This window comes from Hypanus sabinus, chromosome 15 (assembly GCF_030144855.1).
Source record: "Hypanus sabinus isolate sHypSab1 chromosome 15, sHypSab1.hap1, whole genome shotgun sequence".
Lineage (NCBI taxonomy): Eukaryota > Metazoa > Chordata > Chondrichthyes > Myliobatiformes > Dasyatidae > Hypanus > Hypanus sabinus.
The window spans coordinates 7,152,857-7,175,371 of record NC_082720.1 but is presented as its reverse complement, the minus strand read 5'-3'; the positions used below and the strand labels follow the sequence as shown (position 1 = coordinate 7,175,371).

General features: G+C 45.4%; 1 protein-coding gene across 1 annotated transcript in view; it reads left to right on the top strand.

Annotated features, from left to right (window-relative positions):
* The window catches only part of LOC132405119 (serine/threonine-protein kinase 32A-like), a 419,454-nt gene that overhangs the window by 82,162 nt on the left and 314,777 nt on the right, over positions 1 to 22,515 (top strand). The gene's annotated exons all lie outside the window — the stretch shown is intronic.

Below are 22,515 nucleotides of genomic sequence, written 5' to 3'. Positions count from 1 at the left end.
GATATCTACAAGAATTATCCTTCTGTCTCTTTCGACAAGACCAGAGAGCTGTGAAAAATCTGGAATCGAATATTTTGAGATTGCTAGATTTTTGCACTCTTAAGAGAACTGATCTGGGAACCAGGTGTGAAAATAAAAGACGAGGTGCAGTTTCAGGTCTCATTGAATCTGATCTCATTGAATGGCAGAGCACACTTGACTGCCTGAATAGCCAGCTGCTATTTCTTATATTTTTATGTTCTTGATGTTGCATCATCTGTATTGACTGTGAATGAATTTTCAATGAAGCGTGTTGAGAAAGTTGAGGCACCATGTGCCACCTAGGCACTAAGGGTTCAGATGACGATGTGTTGGGAAAGTCAGCAAATAAATTAGTGACTCAATCTTTATTCCATTGGATCTCTAACATTTACAGGGTGGACTGATTATGAATCAGAACAGAAAGTTAATTTCAAGCCATATCACACCAGGTCACTTTGATGTGATAAACTGACATTTAATTAGGTTCTACTTTGCCAACTAAAATGCTATGATAAAAACATCAAGGTAGCTAAGTGGATTCTCACTTACTCTTTAAATGCTATTTTGTGAAACACTAATCTTTCATAAATGTAATGTGGGTATTTATGTGCATGCTTGTGAGAAAGGGGAACGTGTCACAGAATAGACGTACCATAACCTATTAAGATCATCATGCCCAATTTGCTAAAGGATGCCTCCACATGTCAAGAGGTAATGGAAGACAATAAGCTTTTTAATGATCCTCCAGGAATTGCTCTTTGCACTTAATTTTCTTCCCCAAATCTTGATTTGGAAGTCAGCATCCTGACTATCATAATCAATGCACACTAATGCAGTGAGGGTTTTTATTAAGCATATGTCTTGCTATTATTTTCTGCACCTTGGAGCAAATTGATGTTTGAAGAAGGGCTGTGAAATGAGGTGTGACTTACAAAAACAAAATGAATATTGTAAAATGATGTCATTGAGAACGCTGCATAACTGCATGGCTATGTTGAAAGTCTATGACCCTCAGATTAATTTCAAAAAAGTGCAAACTGAATTTGAGGAAAGAGGGCAGTGCCTGAAAATAAACTAAGATGCAGACCTGGCAGTTGTCAAAGCAGGAGTCAATTCAAAATCCCAGGGTAGTCCCAAATCAGATATACTGGAAGGCGCAGGCATGGAAAGCTACAGTGCGCTTGGAAATGGAATTAGAATAGATCGGTACTTGATGGTCAGCATGGATGTGTTTGGCCCAAAGGATCTGTTTCTATGCTGTATAATTCTATGAGATCTCAATAATGTGTGAGGGCTTCCATTTATATATCAAATTAATGGAGATATTTTAGGAGAATTAATATGAGAAGGATGAGCAAAAAAATAAGATTTAGAATGAGGTTATTCTGGTAATGCAAAGAAGCAATTATGTTGCTGGAAATAGGACCAAATACTGGCACAATATTGGCTTGCTCAAGTATTTAATGAGATGATAGAAATGCTGCAAAGGTACTTCAGCCCAGAGCCTTTGCAGGTTATAAGACCAAGACATAAGAGCAGAATTAGGCCACTTGGCCCACTGAGTCTGCTTTGGCATTCCATCATGGTCAATTTATTATCCCTCTCAGCCTCATTCTCTTGCCTTCTGCTGATAACATTTGATGCGCTGACTAACCAAGAATCTATCAATCCCTGCTTTAAGTATACCCAATAACTTGTGTTATATACCCGTAGGGTTAATTTTTTTCTGTAGACTGTCACTTTAAAACGCCGAGAGAATAAGACTGTCTTTTGGACACTGTTGGACTTCTACTGACTACAAAATTGCTGGTTACTATGGTGAGAGAGGTGATGGACAATGAATGTTTACATTCATTCTGCAGCTTATTTTGAATATACAAAGACACAGACACAGACACACAGTCAGTCGAAATGGTTTTGGTCAATGAAAGACACCAGTGAGTGTGGTCGCTAGTTTAAACTTCCAGTAGTCCAAAGGGATGAGTTGAGATGAATCCAGAGTATTGATAAATGACTCTCACAAGAGCTGCAACTAGAAGAAGTTTGCAAGAGGAGAGGAGAGGAAGGTATGAAACATAAGAAACCTAGTGACAAAGAGATCCCTGTTTGGACTCTCTCCAAGTAGCCCATAAGGGTGAGTTTGATTCCATTCGAATACAAAAGTATGATTGTCACATAGTTAATCCACAGTAGTGGGTTCTCTAGTTACTAATAAATTGGTGACCCCATCTGTGTCTCTCATGATTGTATACACCTCCATAGCTCACCACTCATTCTATGCTCCAGAGAAAAAGTCCCAACATGCTCAATGGAGGTGATTGATGAAGGGGTTAGTCGGGTAGATGACTGGTGATTGACAGACCTGGACAGGAAGAGCTGGTGAATCAGCAGGAGGAATCAACCTCAGTATGGTCAGGCTTAGTACTCATTGTTCAAGACCTTGGGCTCCATGAACTATGTGGTTGTGCACATGCAATGACAAGTAACCATTGCCCCACCACTTAATGTTATTCCATGCCCTAACTTGGTAGAAATTCTCAATAAACCTCCCCTTTCCCTTTCAAAACATTCCTTAAGACCTTCCTCAAAGTTCAAAAAGTTTGAAGTAAATTTATTTTCGAATTACATATATGTCACCATATACAACCCTGAGATTCATTTTCTTGTGGACATACTCAATAAATCCATAATAGAATTATAACCATAACAGAATCAATGAAAGACTGCAGCAACTTGGGCATTCAACCAGTGTGCAAAAGACACAAACTGTGCAGTACAAAAAGAGAAACAATAATAAATAAATAAATAATAAATATTGAGAACATGAGATGAAGAGCCCTTGAAAGTGGGAGCATTTCAATAAAGTGAAGTTGAGTGAAATCATCCCCTTTGGTTCAAGAGCCTGATGGTTGAGGATTAATGACTATCCCTGAACCTAGTTGTGTGAATCCTGTGGCTCTTGTAACTTCTTCCTGGTGAGAAGAGAGCATTTCCTGGGATTAGGGGGTACCTGGTGATGGATGCTACTTTCTGCCACAACGTCTTGTGTAGATATTCTCAATGGTTGTGAGGTTTTTACTTGTGATGGACTGGACCATATCCACTACTTTTTGTAGGATTTTCCATTCAAGGGCATTGGTGTTTCCACACCAGGCTATAAAGCAATAAGTCAATATGCTCTCCGCTACACCACTATAGAAGTTTGTCAAAGATTTAGATGTCATGCCGAATCTTCGCAAACTCCCAAGGAAGCAGAAACACTGCTGCACTTTCTTAGTAATTGCACCTATGTGTTGAGCCCCAGAACAGGTCCTCTTAAATGATAACACCAAGGAATTTAAAGTTGTTGACCCTTACCACCTCTGAAACTCCAATGAGGACTGGCTCATGGACCTCTGGTTTCTCCTCAAGTCAATAATCAGCTCCTTGGTTTTGCTGACATTGAGTAAGAGGTTCTTGTATTGACACCACTCAGCTAGATTTTCAATCTCCCTCCTGCATGTTGATTCATCACCTTTGATTCGGCCTACAACAGTGGTGTCATCAGCAAGCTTAAATATTGGAGCAAGCATTGGAGCTGTGCTTAGCCACACAGTCAGAAGTGAAAAGCGAGTAGAGCAGTGGGCTAGGCACACAGCCTTGTGGCGCACTTGTGATGATAGAGACCGTGGAGGAGATGAGGTTGCCAAATCGAACACACCAAGGGAGTGTTTGTAACATACACTTTTCCTGTCATTTAGGGTGTGTAGAGTGACAGATGGAAGTGTATTTGAAAAATTAATGATACTTGATCATCCCTTAAAGTCTTTAAACATCTAAACTGTCTAAATGAGAAAAAGGAATATGAGGCAATGAAACGGCTGAGATAGAAACGTAGAAAACATACAGCACAATACAGGCCCTTTGGCCCACAAAGCTGTGCCAAACATGTCCTTACCTGAGAAATTACCTAGGGTTACCCATAGCACTCTATTTTTCTGAGCTCCACATACCTCCAGAGTCTCTTAAAAGACCCTATCGTATCCACCTTCACCATCATTGCCGGCAGTCCATTCCACACACTCACTACTCTGTGTTTTTTAAAAAAACTTAGCCCTGATATCACCTCTGTACTTATTCCCAAGCACTGTGCCCTCTTGTGATAGCCATTTCAGATCTGGTTCTTCCCTGGATAGCCTCTGACTATCCACACAATCAATGCCTCTCATTGTCTTATACATCTCTACCAGGTCACCTCCCATCCTGTGTCACTCCAAGGAGAAAAGGCCGAATTCACTCAACCTATTCTCATAAGGCATGCTCCCCAATCCAGGGAACATCCTTGTAAATCTCCTCTGCACCCTTTCTATGGTTTGCACATCCTTCCTATAGTGAGGCAACCAGAACTGAGCACAGTACTTTAGGTGGGTCTTACTAGGGTTCTATATAGCTGCAACATTACCTCTTGGCTCCTAAACTCACTCCCACGATTGAAGGCCAATGCACTATATGCTTTCTTAACCACAGGGTCAACCTGCGCAGCAGCCTTGAGTGTCCTGTGGACTCGGACCCCAAGATCCCTCTGATCCTCCACACTGCCAAGAGTCTTACCATTAATACTATTTTCTGTCATTGTATTTGAGATTTGGTCATGGAATTTGAATATAACAGTTGTGTATTGTGTTCTGTGAACATTTGGAGATGAGAAAGTAAGATTAATGGACAAAATTATTGCCAGTTGTTAAGATGCAATTTTACTTACTTTGATCGAACTTTCTAAGCAAATGTAGTTAAAACAAATCAAAGTTCAATGTTCAAGGTTAATTTATCAAAGTAAATACATATTACCTTATATTACCTTGAGGCATTAACATGAAAACATGAATTAACATTGAACTTCACAAAATAGCTATACCCAAACAGGTAAAGATTGACAAACAACCAACTTCCAAACAAAGACAAACTGTGCAAATTATTAAAAAATGCTGAGAACAAGAGGTGTAACGAGTCTTGGAAGCTGAGTCTGTAGGTCATAGAATCAGTTCAGTCTAGTGTGATTGAAATTATCTATACTGGTTCATGAGCCTGATGGTTGTAGGGTAATAACTGCTGCTGAATCTAGAGGTGTGGGGCCTAAAGCTTCTATACGTCCTGCCTGATGACAGCAGTGACAAGAGGGCATGGCTAGATGGTGGGGGTCTTTGATGATGGATGCTGCACCATGTAGTGACAGTGCTCCATGTAAATAGACTCATTGGCAGAGAGGACTTTGCCTGTGATGGACCAGATTGTATCCACCACTTAGTATAGACATTTCCTTTCCTAGACATTGGTGTTTCCACAGCAGGCCATTCTTTTCATGAACTTGCTTTATAGAAGTCTCTGGTTTCATATGTGTAGATGCTCTTGGTATCAGTTTTACTTCAGTCTTTTCCAACCATTCTGATATAATTAAGTTATATAAAAAGTTAATTGCTATATACCTGGATATTTGGTACTGTAAAAAGGATTATTTGAACAATTAGATTGAAAGCCTCCATTTACTAAAATAATGAATTAGTTGCATGTCTATCTTGTTGAACTATGTGTTTCATGATGGTTGCAGGAATTTTATTATCCACTGAGAGCTGACATTCCAAGCTGGTCGTTTTGGTGATGATGATGCCCACTGACTCTTGGACCTGCAGAGGAATGCGAGAGCCTATGCAGGCAAATTCCATACGCTTGTAGTAGAGATGGGTTGGAATGAGGTCTCTCATCACTGCCTTCCAGCATGGACTGGACGCAAGGGATGAGATCACTGTCCAGGACAAGCAAGATAGTCTGGATGACCTGATTAATCTGGTTATTTGAGTTGACGACTGGGTGACTGAGTGGCGCAGGGAAAGAATGTTTCAAGCTTCTTATTGATCATCGTCTTTCCTCGCCCTCTCTCCCTCCCTCACTACCCAGTACCCAGCACGTAGTCCATGGAGGAGCCTATGCAAGTAGGGCACATGCACCTGTCTCAGTCAGAACGAGAGTGGCGCAGAAGAACAGGTGCCTGCCTGTGGCAATCCAGGACATTTCTGGGCGGCATGTTCCAAGTGTCCAGTAAAAGAGGATACCCGTCAGCAAGGAGGGGAATCCTGACAGGTAGTTTCTTTCTTTAGTCAGCTTTTCCTAATTGTGTAATGCTCGTATCTTCCTTGTCGTGGAGATCTCAGGTCATGAACTCTGGTGCAGCTGAGAACTTCATGGACATCTCTCTAGCTCAGAGTTGGGGATTTCCAACTCGGGAATTAAGAGAAAAGATCAAAGTCAAGGCATTGGACAATCAACCTTTGAGCACCAGCCACCAACCCCTCCAACTTGTGCTCAAAGGCTACCATCATGAAGAAGCCTCTTTCTATCTGGTTGGTTTGCCTGAACTGCCACTGGTACTGGTCTGACCACTATGTGACTCCAGACCCACAGCAAATGGCCTAGCAAGCCATTCAGTTGTATCCGACCGCTAAAAAGAAAATAAGGAATGAACCCGAATGGTTAACCTGCCATCAACCTCGGCACTGGAAATGACAATGGCAAACTAGCCCTGTCTAATAGTGCAAAGTCCTCCTTACTAACATCTAGGGACTTGTGCCAAAGTTGGGAGAGCTGTCTCACAGACTAGCTCAAGCAACAGCCTGACACAGTTGTACTGACAGAATCATTCATTACAGTTAACATTCCAGACTCCACCATCACCAATCCTGGATATGTAATGTCTCACCGGCAGGACAGACCTAGCAGAGGTGGTGGCACAGTGGTATAGAGCAGAGAGGGAGTTGCCCTGGCAACTCTCATACATTGATGAGAGTCCCCCAAGACCCGAAGAAGTCTCTTGGCACCAGGTTAAACATGGGCAAGGATATCTTCTCCTGATTACCACATACCGTCCTACCTCCGCTGATGAATCAGTACTTCTCCATGTTGAGCAGTACTTGGAGGAGGCATTGTGTGTGGTAAGGATGTACTCTGGGTGGGGGACTTCAATGTCTATCACCAAGAGTGGCTTGGTAGTCCCACTACAGACCAAGCTGGTCGCGTCCTACTGGACATAGACTGGGACTACAGCAGGTGGTGAGGGAACCAACAAGAGGGAAAAACACACTTGACCTCATTCTCACCAATCTGCCTGATGCGGAAGTATCTATCCATGACAGCATTGGTAGAAGTGACCACTGCACAGTATTTGTGGAGACTAAATCCCATCTCCACATTGAAGAAACCCTCCACTGCGTTGTGCGCGCTACCACCGATTCACTCCACGTGATATCAATAAAAAGGCTGAAAGCACTGGATACTGCAAAGGCTATGGGCTCAGATAAAATCCAAGCAATAGTCCTGAAGACTTGTGCTGCAGAACTTGCTGTGCCACTAGCCAAGCTGTTCCAGTACAGCTACAACACCAGCATCTACCCAGGAATATAGAAAATTGCCCAGGTATGCCTGTACAAAAGAAACAGGGCAAGTCCAACCCAGCCAATTACTGCCCTATCAGCCTACTCTCAATCATCAGCAAAGTAATGGAAAGGGTCATCAACAGTGCTATCATGCAGCACCTACTCAGTAATAACTTGCTTATGGATGCCCAGTTTGGGTTCCGTCAAGACTCCTCAGCTCCTGACCTCATCACCTCCTTGGTCCAAACATGGACCAAAGAGCTAAATACCAGAAGTGAGGTGAGAGTGACAGCCCTCGACATCAAGACAGCATTTGACCAAGTATGGCATCAAGGTGCCCTGGCTAAAATGGAGTCAATGGAAATTAGGGGGGAAACCCTCTGCTGGTTGGAATTTTTCCTGACACAATGGAAGATGGTTGTGGTGGTTGGAAGTCAATCATCTCATCCTCAGAACATCACTGCAGTTCCTCAGGAAAGTGTCCTAGGACTAACCATCTTCAGCTGCTTCATCAATGACCTTCCTTCCGTCATAAGGTCAGAAGTGGGGATGACTGCACATTGTTCTGCACAATTTGTGACTCCTCAGATAGTGAAGCAGCTCACACCCAAATGCAGCAGGACCTGGACAATATCCAGGCTTGGGCTGACAAGTGACAAGTAACATTTGAGCCACACAAGTGCCAGGCAATGACCATCTCCAACAAGAGAGGCTCTAATCATTATCCCTTGATATTCAGTGGCATCCCCATTGCTGAATCCCCTACTATCAATATCCTAGGGGCTACCATTGACAGGAAACTGAACTGGTTGAGCCATATATACACCATGGCTACCAGACCAGGTCAAAGGCTAGGAATCCTGCAGTGTGTAATTTACCTCCTGACTCCCCAAAGTTTGTCCACCATCTACAAGGCTCAGGTCAGGAATGAAATGGAATACTCATCATTTGCCTGGATGAATGCAGTTCCGTCAAAGCTCAAGAAACTTGATACCATCCAGTATGATGCATTCCACTTGATTGGTACCCCTTCCACAGGCATCCAATCCCTCCATCATCGACGAACATTTTCAGCAGTGTGTACTACCTACAAGATGCACTGTAACAACACACCAAAGTTTCTAAGGCAGTATCTTCCAGACCCACGACCACTACCATTTAGAAGGAGAAGAACGGCAGATACCTGGGAACACTACCACTTGGAAATCCCACTTCAAGTCACTCACTATCCTGACTTGGAAACATATCGCTGTCCCTTCACTGTTGCTGGGTCAAAATCATAGAATTCTAATAGCACGGTGGGTATACCTACACCTCAGAGACTGCAGCAGTTCAAGAAGGCAGCTCATCACCTTCTTCTCAAGGGCAACTAGGGATGGGCAATAAATGCTGACTTAGCTGGCGATGCCCACATCCCGTAAATGAATAACAAGAAATAACTTGTCTCCCTGGTCATCCTGACGTATTTCCCTCGGGATCAATAAGGTATGTCTGTCTGTCTGTAACCCACGGATCAATTGGTCTCTGAAAACACTCTGAGACTTGTCTAGAGTCTACTTGTCTGAACCCACCTCAAGCTCCATTCCATGAATTCCCTTCTGTGTCAGCTAAGGATGTGGACCTGTCTGGGATTCAGGCTAAATATGCAGATCTCCTTGAGGTTTTCAGTAAAAGGAAGGCCACCACCCTGCCCCACACCAGCCATACAACTGTACCATAGACCTCCTACCTGGCTCTAGTCCTCCCCGGGGCTGGCTCTTTTCCCTCTCTTGTTCTGAAATGTTGGCCATGGGGAAGTGCATCAAGGAGTCATTGGCCATGGGGTTTATCCGCCCGTCAACCTTGCCAGCAGGAGCGGGCTTCGTTTTTGTGAGCAAGAAAGATGGCAACCTCTGTCCCTGCATTGATTATTGGCCTCTGAATTACATCACTGTGAAGAACTGCTACCCTCTTCCCTACTGGCATCTGTGTTTCAACATCTCCAGGGAGCAACCATGTTTTCCAAAACTGATCTGTGCAATGCTTACAATCTGATTCACATAAGAGAAGGGGATGAGTGGAAGACAGCTTTCAACACCTCTAATAGCCACTATGAGTGCTTTGTGATGCCTTCTGGTCTGGCCAATACCCTGTTGTATTCCAGGCCTTGGTTAACGATGTGCTCAGGGACATGTTGAACCAGTTTGTGGATTTAGATGATATCCTTATCTATTCCGCTCTCATCAGGAGCATCTCCAGCATGTCCAGAGAGCGCTCAGACGCCTTCTTGAAAATAACCTTTATGCCAAGCCTGAAAAATGTGAATTCCATAAAGACCAGGTTCAACTGGACCCTAGTAAAGTTCAGGCAGTTGCAGAGTGGCCCAAACCTTCTAAAGTCAAACAGGTATGGTGCTTGATGGGGTTCACGAACTTCTATCGCCGCTTCATGTGGAATTTCAGCTCTATCGTGGCTCCTATAAATACACTCACCAAGAAGATCTCTGCATTGGACAGAAGGTGCTGACCAAGCATTTTCAGAGTTACATCAATTTTTTACCACTGCCCTACTGCTGTAACACCCAGACCCATTTCAACCATTCATGGTTGAGGTGGATGCATCCGATGTCATCACTGGAGCTGTCCTCTCGGCGCTCATCTGCGGATAGCTGGCTGCACCCTTGTGCCTTTCTTTCCTGTCGCTTGACTCTGGCTGAGCGGAATTACGATGTTGGGAACTGGGAACTTCTGGCCGTCAAGGAGGCCCTTGAGGAATTGCGACATTGGCTGGAGGGACAGAGCATCCTTTCTGGCTCTGGACAGATCACAAGAACATCTCCTACATTCAGGATACAACGAGACTCAACTCTCATATGTCCAGTGGGCTTTCTTCTTTTTTTCACACAGTTCAATTTCATCTTCACCTATTGTCCCGGTAGCAAGAATACAAAGGCAGATCTGAGGATAATGACGATCCAGAACCCATCCTTCCTTGCTCGTGTATTGTTGCTCGAGTGATCTGGGGAATGGAGGCAGAGGTGAGGGCTATCGAACAGTTGGACCCAGGCTGAGTGGGGAACCTCCCAACCGGCTGTTTATTCCTGCTGCCGTGCACTCCAAAGTGTTGGAATGGGGTCATTCTTGCCATCTGGCTGGATGTCCAGGAATTCAACAGACCCAGGAGTTTATAAGGAGACAATTTTGGTGGCCATCTGTGTCCCAAGATATCCACCACTTTGTATCTGCCTGTCCCACCTGTGTTCGGAACAAGACATCATGCCAGTGTCCTACGGGTCTGTTATGTCCACTATCTGTGCCCCATCGCCCCTGCTCCCACCTCTCAGTAGATTTTATCACTGGTTTGCCCCCGTCTAATGGAAACACAACCATCTATGTCGTTGTGGATAGATTTTCCAAGGCTGCCCACTTCATTGCCCTCCCCAAGCTCCCATTGGCTCGTGAAACTGCCACACTCATGGTTCAACATGTGTTCAGGCTCCATGGCTTTCCTCAAGACATAGTGTCTGATCGTGGACCACAGTTGACTTTCTGCTTTTGGAAGGTTTTTAGCTCTCTTGTAGGAGCCATGACCAGCTTCTCATCTGGTTTCCACCCCCAATCCAATGGCCAGACTGAGAGAGTGAACCAGGAGTTAGAGACAACCCTGCATTGTCTTGCCTCTTCCAACCCCACGTCCTGGAGCTCCCAAATGGTTTGGGCAGAGATCACCCACAATAATCTCCAGTTGTCATCTTCCTTTGAATGTCAGATGTTTGGATCATTGGGCTCTCTTCCAGGCAAGGTGGGGCCTGTACAGAAGAGACAATTTGCACCTAAACTGGAGGGGCCCAATAACCTAACAGGAATGTTTCCTAGTGCATTGAGATTGGCCAGGTGACAGGTTGTTATGTTGGGGAACACTTTGCATTTAGTGATCTAATGTCATTAGTTTCAGAGTAAATATGAAAAAACATAGGGCTGGTCAGCGGGTTGCAATTCTAAATTGGAGAAAGGCCAATTTTGATGGTATCAGAAAGGATCTGGCAAGTGTGGGTTGGGACAGGCTGCTTTCTGGCAAAGGTGTATGTGGTAAGTGGGAGGCTTTCAAAAGTGATATTGTGAGAGACCGAAACATATTTGTGCCTGTCAGAATAAAAAATAAAGATAACAGATGTAGGGAACCTTGAATTTCAAGAGATATTGAGCACTGGTTAAGAAAAAAATAGGAGATGCATTGCAGGAATAGACAGGTAGGAATAAATTAGGTGCTTGAGGAGTTTAAGAAATGTAAGAGAACACTTAAAGAAATCAGGAAGACTAAAAGAAGACATGAAGTTGCTTTAGCAGACAAGGTGAAGGAGAATCCCAAGAGATTCGACTGATATGTTAAAAGCAAAAGGATGGCAAGGGATAAAATTGGTCCTATTTAAGGGATGGGATATATGAGTATAGATAGACGTGGACTGATTAAAGGTAGTTGGCATGGCTTCATGTGCGGTGGGTTGTGTCAAACCAATCTTATAGAGTTTTCAAGGAATGCATTTGACAAGGACCCACATGGGAGGTTGGTCAAGAAGGTTCAGTCACTGGGCATTCAAGATAAGGTACATTTGATTAGATACTCTCTTCGTGGGAGAAGCCAACAAGTGGTAGTAAATGGTTTCCTCTCTGACTGGAGGCCTGTGACTAGTGGAGTGCTGCAGGGATTGGTGCTGGCACTGTTATTGTTTGTCATCTACATCAATGATCTGGATGATAATATGGTTAACTGGATCAGCAAATTTGAGAGTGACACTGTAATGTTGAATCAGGTTCGTGGGTCTGACAAGTAAGACAGGAAATGCACTGACTTTGAATATGTAATTTGATCATTTATTTACAAACAGTAAAAAATTGACCAAACATTCATGTTCCCCAGATTGCAGACACTATAAAGATGAATACTCAACAAACGTATGCACATTCAACAAGCATACTGAGTTAAAGGTGTGCGCAAATCATACCTTCCCAATCGTCATGTGCATCTTTGCCTTAAACAAAGGAAGAGAGAGCATTTTAATTCCACTTCGCATTCCCATTCTGACATGTCAGTCCACAGTCTCCTCCGCTGCTGCGACGTGGCCACACTCAGGTTGGAGGAGCAACACTTTATATTCCATCTGGGTAGCTTCCAACCTAATGGCATGAACATTGATTTCTTGAACATCTGGTAATGCCCCCCCCCCCCCCCCACTTTCACCTTTCCCCATTCCCTCTCTCATTGTACCGCTTTACCTGCCTATAACCTCCCTCTGGTGCAACCTTGCCCTTCTCTTTTTTCCATGGCTTTGGGTCCTCTCCTATAAGATTTCCTCTTCTTCAGCCCTTTATCTCTTTCACCAATTGACTTCCCAGCTCTTTACTTCACTCCTCCACCTCTCCAGGTTTCACCTATCACCTAGTATTTCTTCATCCCTTTCCCCCCATCTTCTAACTCTGACCTCTCATCTTTTTTTCTCCAATTCTGATGAAAGGTCTCAGCCTGAAACATTGACTGTAGTCTTTTCCATAGATGTTGCCTGGCCTACTGAGTTCCTCCAGCATTTTATGTGAGCCCCTTCCATGTGCTGTTTTATATACCCAGGATATTTCAAACTGGACACTGGGCAGCTATCCAATGGAAAAAGCAGCTGCTGTTTCTAAACTAACCAATCACAATGGAAGTGACATTTGACAATCAGAATAAGGCATGCCCCCCCCGTCCCCCCAACAAAGCAGGCACCAAGATTGGGGCTATAGCGGACAAGAAGAAAGACTATCATAGCTTCCAGTGGGTTCTGGACCAGCTGGAAAAATTAGGTAAAAATTGGCGCATGGAATTTAATGCAGATAAGTATGAGGTGTTGCACTTCAGTAGGACCAACCAGGAGTAGGTCTTACACAGTGAATGGTAGGGCACTGAGGAGTGTGGTAGAACAAAGGTATCGAGGAATACAGGTCCATAATTTATTGAAAGTGGTGTCACAATGATAAGGGTCATAAAGAAAGCTTTGGCACATTGGCCATTGTATACAGTATCAAAATATTGACAAATTGAGATGGGTTGTAATGTTGAACTTGTATAAGACTTTGGTAAGGCCTAATTTGGAGTATTGTGTGCAGTTTTAGTCACCTACTTAGAGGAAAGATGCAAATAATGTTGAAAGAGTACAGAGAAAATTTACAAGAATGTTGCTGGATCTGGAGGGCTAGAGATAAAGGGTAAGATTAGGTTAGGACTTTATTTCTTGGCACCTAGAAGACTGAGGGGAGATTTGATAGAGATGTACAAAATTTTGAGGGGTATAGATAGGGTACAGTAATTGTAAGCAAGCTTTTTCCACTGAGGATGGGAGGGACTACAACTAGAAGTTATGGGCTAAGGGTGAAGGGAGAAAAGTTTAAGGGGAACATGAGGGGAATCTTTTTCACTCAGAGAGCTGTGAGTGTGGGGAACAAGCTGTCAGTGCAAGCGGTGCATGCAATCTCAATTTCAACGTTTAAGAGCAGTTTAGATAGGTCCAAGGACGGTAGGAGATATGGAGGGCTATGGTCCTGGTGCAGGTGGATGGGAGTAGACAGCTTAAATGGTTTGGCACAGACTGGATGGGATAAAGGGCCTGTTTCTATGCTGTACTTTTCTATGACTATTATACAATCAGTTATTAACAGTTTACAGCTATGCCTCGTTACTCTCCTGCTACATGGAAAGGAACACAATACCAAAACTTAGCTCTTTGTATATTTTTATTCCTCTCCATAGATGCTGCACTGACCTGTCGAGCTCTTCCAGCATTTTATGTGTCCAGCATCTGTAGAATCTATTGTCTATATCCGTCTCCTGTCTCTCATTCCAACTCTTCTATTCCCAGCTGCTTCTGAAATAGTAAAGGACCGAGGGTCGAGTGAGATGGAGGAACTGAGGGAAATACATGTTAGTAGGAAAGTGGTGTTAGGTAAATTGAAGGGATTAAAGGCAGATAAATCCCCAGGGCCAGATGGTCTGCATCCCAGAGTGCTTAAGGAAGTAGCCCAAGAAATAGTGGATGCATTAGTGATAATTTTTCAAAACTCCTTAGATTCTGGATTAGTTCCTGAGGATTGGAGGGTGGCTAATGTAACCCCACTTTTTAAAAAAGGAGGGAGAGAGAAACCGGGGAATTATAGACCAGTTAGTCTGACATTAGTGGTGGGGAAAATGCTAGAGTCGGTTATCAAAGATGTGATAACAGCACATTTGGAAAGAGGTGAAATCATTGCATGGATTTGTGAAAGGAAAATCATGTCTGACGAATCTTATAGAATTTTTTGAAGATGTAACTAGTAGAGTGGATAGGGCGAGAGCCAGTGGATGTGGTATATTTAGATTTTCAAAAGGCTTTTGACAAGGTCCCGCACAGGAGATTAGTGTGCAAACTTAAAGCACACGGTATTGGGGGTATGGTATTGATGTGGATAGAGAATTGGTTGGCAGACAGGAAGCAAAGAGTGGGAGTAAACGGGACCTTTTCAGAATGGCAGGCAGTGACTAGTGGGGTACCGCAAGGCTCAGTGGTGGGACCCCAGTTGTTTACAATATATATTAATGATTTAGACGAGAGAATTAAATGCAGCATCTCCAAGTTTGCGGATGACACAAAGCTGGGCGGCGGTGTTAGCTGTGAGGAGGATGCTAAGAGGATACAGGGAGACTTGGATAGGTTAGGTGAGTGGGCAACTTCATGGCAGATGCAACCTAATGTGGATAAATGTGAGGTTGCAAGAACAGGAAAACAGATTATTATCTTGAACGGTGGCCGATTAGGAAAAGGGGAAATGCAACGAGACCTGGGTGTCATTGTACACCAGTCATTGAAGGTGGGCATGCAGATACAGCAGGCGGTGAAAAAGGCAAATGGTATGTTGGCATTCATAGCAAAAGGATTTGAGTACAGGAGCAGGGAGGTTCTACTGCAGTTGTACAAGGCCTTGGTGAGACCACACCCAGAATATTGTGTGCAGTTTTGGTCCCCTAATCTGAGGAAAGACATTCTTGCCATAGAGGGAGTACAGAGAAGGTTACCAGATTGATTCCTGGGATGGCAGGACTTTCATATGAAGAAAGACTGGATTGACTAGGCTTATACTCACTGGAATTTAGAAGATTAAAGGGGGATCTTATTGAAACGTATAAAATTCTAAAGGGATTGGACAGGCTAAATGCAGGAAGATTGTTTCCGATGTTGGGGAAGTCCAGAACGAGGGGTCACAGTTTAAGGATAAAGGGGAAGCCTTTTAGGACTGAGATGAGGAAAAACTTCTTCCCACAGAGAGTGGTGAATCTGTGGAATTCTCTGCCACAGGAAACAGTTGAGGCTAGTTCATTGGCTATATTTAAGAGGAAGTTAGATATGGCCCTTGTAGCTAAAGGGATCGGGGGTATGGAGAGAAAGCATTTACAGGGTTCTGAGTTGGATGATCAGCCATGATCATACTGAATGGCGGTGCTGGCTCGAAGGGCCAAATGGCCTACTCCTGCACCTATTTTCTATGTTTCTATGTTTCTGCCTAGAAAGGAACTGAAACTCCTAGAACTCTGGAATACTACAACACAGTACAGGCCCTTCAGCTGTCAATGTTGTGCCGATCCATATATTCCTTTAAAAAAATTACTGAACCCACACTACCCTGTAACCCTCTATTTTTCTTTCATCCATGTGCCTGTCCAAGAGGCTCTTGAATATCCCTAATGTTTTAGCCTCCACCACCATCCCTGACAAGTCATTCCAGGCACCCACTACCCTCTGTGTAAAAACTTACCCTTGATGTTACCCCTGACGTCACCCCTAAACTTCCCTCCCTTAACTTTGTACATATGCCCTCTGGTGTTTGCTATTCGTGCTCTTGGAAACAGGTACTGGCTATCCACCCTATCTATGCCTCTCCTAATCTTGTAGACCTCTAACAAGTCCCCTCTCATCCTTCTACATTCCAAAAGAGAAAAGTCCCAGCTCTGCTAACCTTGCCTCATAAGACTTGTTTTCCAATCCAGGCAACATCCTGGTAAATCTCCTCTGCATCCTCTTCATAGCTTCCGCATCCTTCCTATAATGAGGTGACCAGAATTGAACACAATACTTTAAGTGCGGTCTCACCAGAGATTTGTAGAGTTGCAACATGGCCTCTCTACACTTGAACTCAATTCCCCTATTAATGAAGCCTAGCATCCCATAGGCCTTTTTAACTATCCTATCAACCTGCGCAGCGACCTTGAGGGATGTATGGATTTGAACCCCAAGGTCCCTTTGTTCATCCACACTCTTAAGTAACCGACCATTAATCCTGTACTCAGTCTTCTGGTTTGTCCTTCCAAGATGCATCACCTCACACTTATCCGGATTGAACTCCATCTGCCATTTTTCTGCCCAACTCTGCATCCTATTTCCTCTTGTAACCTTTGACAACCTACAACTCCATCCACAACTCCTTCAACCTTCGTGTCATCTGCAAACTTACTCACCACCCATCATTCTGCCTCTTCATCCAGGTCATTTATAAAAATCACTTCTGGCTTGTATACACTGAAATTTAGAAGGATGAGAGGGGATCTGATTGAAACATATAAAATCATTAAGGTATTGGACACGCTAGAGGCAGGAAACATGTTCCCGATGTTGGGGGGAGTCCAAAACCAGAGGCCACAGTTTAAGAATAAGGGGTAGGCCATTTAGAACAGAGTTGAGGAAAAACTTTTTCACCCATAGAGTTGTGGATCTATGGAATGCTCTGCCTCAGAAGGCAGTGGAGGCCAATTCTCTGGATGCTTTCAAGAAAGAGATAGAGCTCTTAAAGATAGCGGAGTCAAGGGATATGGGGAGTATGGTGAACTACATATACCTGTCTGGACGCGCCCCCCAGCTGACTTCTCCTGTGGCTCCTGCCACGGACCCTGGTATAAAGGTGATTGGAGACTGAGCCCTGGCCTCAGTCTCCAGGATGTAGTGTGGTGGATAATTGCTGCTTGTTCTTTCTTCCAGCCAATAAAAGCCTATATCTCACCTCACGTCTCAGAGTTATTGATAGTGCATCAATTTTATTGGCTGGAAGTTTTAAAACATGGAAAGTATTTTACGTCCGGAAAAATTAGACTTGGACCACCAAGACCCTGAAGCAGCTCTTGCCTTTGAGCTCTGGCTTGCATGCTTCCAGTCATACTTGGAAGCGATTCCAGTGACTGAGCCTGCCACAATGTACAAAATACTACTATCCAGAGTAAGTCCAAAAGTATTCTCCCTTATCAGGGACCTGCTGACCTACCAAGGGGCACTGGATGCCCTGAAAGAACAGTACCTGCGGCCGGTGAACACCGTCTACGCAAGACATTGCTTAGCGACGCGGCAGCAGTGAACCGACGAGTCGAGCGGGCAGTTTCTCCGAGCCCTGCAGTCACTCATGTGGGCCTGCGACTGCAAGGGACTGACAGCGGAGCAACATGCGGAGCTACTAGTACGAGACGCCTTCGTTATGGGGATCAGATCAGTGTACGTGTGCCAGCGGCTGCTGGAAAATGCCGATCTTACCTTACGTTCAGCGATTGAGATGGCCGACACATGGGAGGCTGCTGTGCACAACGCTGATGCTGTCCAGCCACTGCAGACCCCGCCGCCGGTGCCCGTGAGCGAATTCACCACTGCTGCTGCCAGTCGCGAGTCCACGAACTCCCTGAAACCAACCACAGCTGCTGTCAGTCGCAAGTCCGCGCAGTGTTACTTCTGCGGACTTGAAAAGCACCCCTGAAAATGCTGCCCAGCCCGAGAAGCGACCTACTCCAGCTGCGGAAAGAAGGGCCATTTCACCAAGGTCTGTAAATTGGAACCACGAGCAGGGTTCGGCAGCGCTGCCCCGCCCCAGACCCACCGGTGCTTACTGGGCACCAAGACGGCGGTTCAACTCTGGCCTCCGTTACCCTCGACCAAAGCGCCCCACACCAGCTTGCAAGGTCAATGATGGACATCCTGGTGGAGGGTGTTAGAACCTGTTAGAACTCCCTTTTCCCACCACCCTCAGAGCCCTCAGACGGTGCCTGGGCTTCTTTTCCTATTACACCCAATGGGTCCCCCATTACGCAGACAAGGCCCGCCCCCTGGTCAAGTCTACCACATTTCCCCTCTCTGCCGAGGCCCGTGTGGCCTTCAGCCGCATTAAAGGGGACATTGCCAAAGCAATGATGCATGCGGTGGACGAGACCATTCCCTTCCAAGTAGAGTGACGCCTCCGAGTTCGTGCTGGCTGCTACCCTCAATCAGGCAGGCAGGCCGGTAGCATTCTTTTCTCGTACCCTTCAAGGCCCCGAAATTCGGCACTCCGCGGTGCAGAAGGAAGTCCAGGCCATAGTGGAAGCTATTAGGCACTGGAGGCACTATCTCACCGGCAAAAGGTTCACCTTGCTGACCGACAAGTGCTCAGTTGCGTTCATGTTCAGCAACCAACAGCGGGGCAAAATCAAAAATGATATAATTTTGAGGTGGAGAATAGAACTCTCCACCTACAACTATGACATCCTGTACCGGCCTGGAATGCTCAATGAGCCCCCTGATGCCCTATCCCGGGGAGCGTGTGCCAGCGCACAGCTCGACCAGCTGATCTTTGCCACCCGGGGGTCACCGGATTTTACCATTTCGTGAAAGCCCGGAACCTGCCTTACTCCCTTGAGGACATCAGGACGATGACCAGGGACTGCCAAGCCTGCGCTGAGTGCAAACCACACGTCTACCGTCCTGAAAAGGCGCAACTTATCAAGGCCACCCGCCCCTTTGAACGACTGAGTGTTGACTTTAAGGGCCCCCTTCCCTTCACCGACCACAATGTCTACTTTCTCAACATTATCAACGAGTACTCACGGTTCCCCTTTGCCATCCCCTGCCCCGACACCACTGCCACGTCCATTATAAAAGCCCTGCGCCAGCTCTTCACTCTGTTCGGATATCCCTGCTATATCCACAGTGATAGAGGGTCCTCCTTTATGAGTGACGAGCTGCGTCAGTACCTGCTGGCTAGGGGCATTGCTAATAGTAGGACCACGAGCTATAATCCCCGGGGTAATGGACAGGTGGAGAGGGAAAATGCCACAGTGTGGAAGGCCACACTTTTAGCCCTTAAGTCAAAAGGGTTGCAGGTCTCTCGATGGCAGGAGGTCCTCCCCGAGGCACTCTACTCTATCCACTCCCTGTTATGTACGTCCACCAATGCCACCCCTCATGAGCGCCTATTCTCTTTTCCCAGGAATTCTGCCGCTGGGACCACCCTACCAGTTTGGCTGACATCCCCAGGGTCAGTGCTGCTCCGGAAACATCCACGGAGCAATAAATACTCCCCGCTGGTCGAGAGGGTTCACCTACTACATGTGAACCCCCAGTATGCCTACGTGGCCTTACCTGATGGGCGGGAGGACATGGTCTCCATCCGCGACCTGACGCCCGCGGGAGCAGCAGACCACTACCCCAAACACCCCATGGTAACTATGAACCCTGTACCCAAGGTGACACCGCGCACACCGAGTCCTGCACAGACTCCTCACGACAATCCTATACCGGACGTCTTGCACACGCATATACCAGGCGCCTCGCACACGCATGAGGGATCACTGACGCCTAGTGGGCTGACACCTCCAGTCAGGCCGGAACCAGCACAACCACTGTCTCCGGTGCAATCACCACCGGCACCTGTGCAATCACAGCCGATGCTACATAGATCGCAGCAACAGATTCGACCACCTGATAAACTTAACCTGTAAATATACTTGTAAGAAACTTCGTCCCATGGGGACTCTCTTTTAAAACAAAGGGGGGGGGGGTGAATGTGGTGAACTACATATACCTGTCTGGACGCGCCCCCTTGCTGACTTCTCCTGTGGCTCCTCCCACTGACCGTGGTATAAAGGCGATTGGAGACTGAGCCCTGGCCTCAGTCTCCAGGATGTAGTGTGGTGGTCAATTGCTGCTTGTTCTTTCTTCCAGCCAATAAAAGCCTATATCTCGCTCACATCTCCGAGAGATATCGATGGTGCATCAGGGAGAAGGCAGGATTGGGGTACTGATTGTGGATGATCAGCCATGATCACATTGAATGGTTTGCTGGCTCAAAGGGCCGAATGGCCTACTCCTGCACCGATTTTCTATTGTCTATCCAAGACTAGTTGATGTGTATCAATTTAATAAAACAAACTTCAATAACTAATTCAGTAAGAACAAATGTAATTATATTATATAATTGGGGAGGAGAAGGAAGTCAATGAGCATGCATGTGATTGGCATAATGAATGCAAATGTGAGTGGGAAGCTGTCTGAGATTTCACAATGTGGTTGATTACATGAAAGGATGCTAAAAGCAGCTGCTAACAGGTAGCTTGAACCTGTGACTTAAGCAGATTCTGTGGAAGAGGAATGTGAGAGACCTGATTATAACCATGTGTTTCTTGCCTGGAGGAAAGAATTAACTGTTGGAAGTTGCCCTGAGAGTAAAGAGAAGCCTGGATAAACACCCTGTCTGCCTTGTATTTCCCAGAGATAATTGATGTAATTCACGTAATTATTAGTGAACTATACTGAGATTTCCAGAAAGTGCCACACCAAAAGTTATTGCAGAAAGTAAAAGTGTCAAGAAATGTAGAGGGGGCCACAAGAGCAACAAACCAAGAGAAAACAGCAACTAAACACAACAGGCAACAAGGAGTAACTGGCTGAGGCCAGTTAGTTCAATGTGTGAGCAAGAACTGTGGATGAGAACTGGGGTTCAATAGGCTGCAGGTGACAAGTCTAGAACAAGTGACTATGAGCTGAGTGAAGACTGAGGGGTGCCTCTCTATGGCTGGCTCCTGATGGCTCAGGATGATCTGAATGGGTTTGGTGGAACTCAACAATGAGCAATGAACAAGATGTAACTACATGGTACCCAACCCTCTGCTGTAGGCCATACCCTTCCCAGTCCCCCAGGTATTGCACACTCTGTCCATGGAGATGTGAATCCAGCAACTGATGAACTGTGTACATGAGATCACTGTTGCAGGTCCTGAAGGTGGTTGAGTGGTACATAGATAACAGACTTCAGGACACATAGAAGGTAGGTGTGATCCTAAGGGGATGGTAAGTAACTGGACTGAAACAGTGGGTGACCTTGAGGGGACCAATGAACCAGAGAGAGAGCTTGCAAGGATTGGTGCACAGAAGCAGATCTCAGATGGAGAACAGAGGGACCCTGGCTAGAGTAGTCAGGCTGGACACCAAAGGTGGTTGGCCTGGTGGCAGTAGGTGGCTAGGATGGCCCTCAGTGTCCTCCTCCAAGGGTTCCAGTAGTAGTCAACCAAAGCCCTGGAGAATGGAGGCCCTGGCAGATGGGACCACCATCTTGGATTTCTCCATGGGAAACAACAGGTGTTGATCACCATGAAGCACTTGAAAGAGTGACATACCTATGGCAGAGGAGGTCTGTAAATCATGGGACAGTTTGGTCCAAAGAAGATTGTTCTTCCATGTGGAAGGGTTAGATGTTTCAAAGCAGTTCAAAGCTCTTGCTGACTGTTCTTTGGTCTGTGGATGATAGCCAGAGGACAAAGTCACTCAGGTGTGGAGCACAAGGCTCGCCAGAAATGGAAGATGTATTGTAGGCTCTGGTCTGACAATGTCCTGAGGAAAGCTGTGGAAGTGAACTACATGTTGGAAAACTATGTGATCCCATTGGAAGGTAGCAAACTTGTGGTGAAATAAGACCACAAGACACAGGAGCAGAATTAGGCCATTTGACCCATCGAGTCTGCTCCATCATTCAATCATGGGTGATCTTTTTTACTTCTCAACCCCAGTTCCTGGCCTTCTCCCGGTAAGCTTTGATGCCATGTCCAATCAAGAACCTGTCTATCTCTGTCTTGAATACACACAATGACCTGGCTGCTACATCTGCATGTGGCAGCAAGTTCCACAAATTCACCACCCTCTGGCTGAAGAAATTTCTCCACATCTCTGTTTTAAATAGACACCCCTCTATCCTGAGGCTGTCCCCTCTTGTCCTAGACTCCCCCACCATGGGAAACACCTTTTCCACATCTACTCTGTCTAGGCCTT